We start from the raw sequence: 3885 nt of genomic DNA, 5'->3' as shown, positions 1-3885 counted from the left end.
AAAACAATAACAAGTATATAGTTGCACATACACCAGTATATATATATATATATATACGCATATTAGTTTTTAACAGAGAAAATAAATCACAGTGTTTATAATAAAATAATTCAAAGAGTTTTGTTTCAATGATTCTAGACACAGTTAAACTGTGGTAATTTTACAATTGTCTATAAAGACGGCAAACAGTAGCTACAAATGCGCTTGCAACTGGTTATGTTGGATAATATATTGTATTCAAGATATTTTTACTTGAAACATTTACGTAGACCGACAAAAGGTTGGTTGGTTATTGTTGTTAAGCACAAAGCTACACAATGGGCTATTTGTGCTCTGCCCACCACAGGTTGAAATCTGATTTGTAGCGTCGTAAGCTTACAGACTTACTACCGAGCCACTGAAGGGGGGGCGACAAAAGAAACATTTGTGTTGATAAAAATAGTGCTCGATATAAACATAGCTATAATCTTACACGAAGATTTAAGCGTAGAGTATAGTTTTCATAGTTTAAAATCTAAGAGTTTATAGATAATAGATAAAAAATGAAGTAATTATTTTTAGTATTTTTTCAGTGCTAACACAAGAACAATTCTAATCAATAGGTGTTTTTTTTTAGTTCTCGATTAATGCTGATTTATATTCTAAAATTTTTCCATTTTACGTGTGCAACAACAAGACTGTTTCAGTCATTTTACGAGAGATTCTTACAGAACCCGGTCCAAGAACTTGTAGACTCTCTGTTGATACAACTAACGCTAAACTGATGTAGATACAGCGGACTGGTAGGTCTTGATAGTATTTTTTAATCCAAGAATAAGTTGAATAAGTAATAAACATTTTATTGTATTCCTCAACAACTAATGATTCGTATGGTAAAAGGCTGCAAAGAATAGCGAAAATACAGAATATTCTAAATCAAATCTGTACATTAATCAAAGACTCAATCGCACACTCTACGTTAACCACTGGTAAAATGTTTTTTTCTGATCTTACCGTCCTGATGAGGGAGAATTGTTTTCCTAGTTTGCTTCTTCTGTCCAGGTATTTGCTGACTTCAATAAAGCAGTAGTTTCAATCCAAGAGACTCTTGGTTGTGTGGCTGTAACTGGGTTTACTTGTCGCTTGCAGCACGGGCGCCGGTCTCCCAGCGTAGCTTGGCTGCGCGTGAATTTCGATTACCTGGTTAGAAAGACAGGAATGACGCTATAGGGCAACCTGAGCTCGGGCATTGGTTCAGTTATGAGCCGGGGCGAACGAAGAAGTACGGAAAAGAAACCATCATCTTCTGCATCGTGGATCAATAGATGATGTTTATCGAAACTCTTAGAAAAAAAAAAAGATGAGGATTTTTAGGACACTATAGATGACTTAAAGTGGTTTAACTTTGTGTGAAATACACTGCTAGTGTTAGTACAGAGAGTGAGTTCTGCAACATGGCTGATAACGGGCTTATTGATATTCTCTATAGTCTATACAACTATCCATATGTATCTATACAAATAAGTTAAATGATTTTCCATATTCACAGTTCGTAAAGAAATCTCCATTTATCTCTAACAGCTAAAAGATATTAAAGCAATTATCGAAAATATACAAATTGCAATAAATATGTATGTATAGCGAAATCATATCAATTTTTACATCTAAAAACGCTATAAAAATCTCTGCAATTATAGAAGCTACATAAACTTATACCTTCATAGAAGTTATTCAAACCTCTTTACTCGCAGAGACTTTACAAATATCTATATTTATAACAATATTACAAATATTTTTACCCTTATCGGCTTCTATTTCTCAATATTCAAAGAGGATATACACACTTCTATATCCACAAAGGCTATACAAACTTTTGTATCCATAAAGGTTTTACAACCTCTATATCTGTAGATGGTATACCATCTCTATATTCGTAGAGTGTGTACAAATCTTTATATCCACGGAGGCTATGAAATGCCTATTTTTGTAGATGCTATACCATCTCTATATTCGTAGAGTGTGTACAAATCTTTATATCCACGGAGGCTATGAAATGCCTATATCTATAGAGGCTATACAAATTCGTATATTCATTGCGGCTGTATAATCTTTATATTCATAAAGGCTATACAATCTTTATATCCACGGAGGCTATGAAATGCCTATATCTATAGAGGCTATACAAATTCGTATATTCATTGCGGCTGTATAATCTTTATATTCATAAAGGCTATACAATCTTTATATCTCTACATTTGCAAATCTTCATATTTTTACCTTCATATATTCATAATTTATTTGCTTGTTTGTTTTGTTTTTATTGAATTTCGTACAAAGCTACTCGAGCGCAACCTATCTCTAATTTAGAAGTAAACAGAAGACAGCTAGTCAACACCACCAACCGTCAATTTTTGGGCTACTCTTTTACGAACGAAAAGTGGGATTGACAGTAACATCATAACGCCTCTATTGTTCGGTGACGGAATTGGAATCCGCGACACGCAAATTGCAAGTCTAGATCCCTAACCATCAGGTCAGGCCAGACCCTATATACCCATAGTAGTATCAAATCTACAGGTCATATGAGTTATACACGTATATCTAAACATATCATATGTAAATCAAAAATTTTTACTTACTTGTTTAAATTTTTCATATATATATATGAAAGCAATAAAACTGTATTATTATCCATCCAAGGTATTCAAAAAAAAAACAAACAAACAATAACAAGTGAACACTACTAGTGATTATTTTATATTCTAAATTTATGTTGAAACACAAAACGTACACCTTCATACTACGTGAAGCACCACGCCCGTGAAACTGGCTTCGGAATGACCAATATTCAAGAAATAAATTAAATACAATAATATTTACAAAACTTTTGGTTTAAATTTTTATGTTGCAACGTAACATGAATAAAGTCCTTTATTTTCAAATGAAAACAATAAATAATTATAAAAAAAACACGAACTTTAAATTCAGTATCACAATGTTTTCTTTATAGAATATATTTTTTTAAACTAAACTTGTCTTACGATATACATTTTGTTGTACGTTATATTATATGCCGAATGTTTATTTTTATACGCTGACTTTTAATAACATTGGCCATTTAATAACATTTTTTTTACCGATCTGTATGAATTATTGGTAAATCAAAAATTAACATTTTAATTAATTTCACAATCGATATTAAATGGACGTAAACGTTGTTTCCGATCCGTTGTTATAGCCAGCTACATCGCTTAGTGATTGGTTTACTTGTATCATAAACCGTTTTCACCACAGGCCCATCACTGCCAAAGATATCAGGAACATAACTTTCGATTAACATATCTGGCTATGAAACAACATTTGTTTAACGAAGAGGCTATTAAAATTTACATCCGTAAGTATTAACGTTAAATAGTTGAGTATAACTTTAATTTCAAGACACATAAACACTACGTTATCAGTGATTCCCTATTTCTTGAAAGCGTGATAATATTGATATTTCTTATACATTGTACAGTTATATTATAATCTTTCTATAATGTTGGCTTCATTAATTCGATCTGGGATTACATAAATCTCCTAAGCTGGGTCGAACCTCATGGGATATTATTAGGATTATAGCCTAAAATATGGATAAAAGTGAAGGTGCCGAACTTATGGTCTCCCAATAGGTGAGCGGTAAGGCTACGGATTTACAATGCTAAAACTCGGAATTCGATTCTCAGTGGTGGACAGAGAGCAAATAGTCTATTGTGTAGCTTTGCGCTAAGACAAAGTAAGTCCAACTGATGAATCATTGCGTACTAATCGTTATAAATGAACTTAAAATAAGACCCAAAACTCGAGCGCTTTCGAATAGTTGACTATTCTTCTTTGTTCTCCTGAAAAAGAATAGTCAACTATTCG

At 32.5% G+C, this 3885-nt stretch overlaps 1 protein-coding gene across 5 annotated transcripts in view; it reads right to left on the bottom strand.

Moving 5' to 3' along the window:
* Positions 1 to 3885, bottom strand: part of LOC106478511 (NACHT domain- and WD repeat-containing protein 1-like) — a 164530-nt gene that overhangs the window by 135993 nt on the left and 24652 nt on the right. For 3 of the 5 annotated variants that reach the window (XM_022382126.1, XM_022382127.1, XM_022382128.1), the window contains exon 2: positions 994 to 1322. The exons of 1 other annotated variant lie outside the window; for it this stretch is intronic. The gene's annotated coding sequence lies outside the window, so the exon portion shown is untranslated. The remainder of the gene's footprint in view (positions 1 to 993; positions 1323 to 3885) is intronic. One more of the 5 variants, XM_022382129.1, reaches the window with a different exon arrangement.

Source organism: Limulus polyphemus, unplaced genomic scaffold, assembly GCF_000517525.1.
Source record: "Limulus polyphemus unplaced genomic scaffold, Limulus_polyphemus-2.1.2 Scaffold219, whole genome shotgun sequence".
NCBI lineage: Eukaryota > Metazoa > Arthropoda > Merostomata > Xiphosura > Limulidae > Limulus > Limulus polyphemus.
The sequence above is the reverse complement of the archived record's forward strand: the minus strand, read 5'-3'. Positions and strand labels throughout refer to the sequence as shown.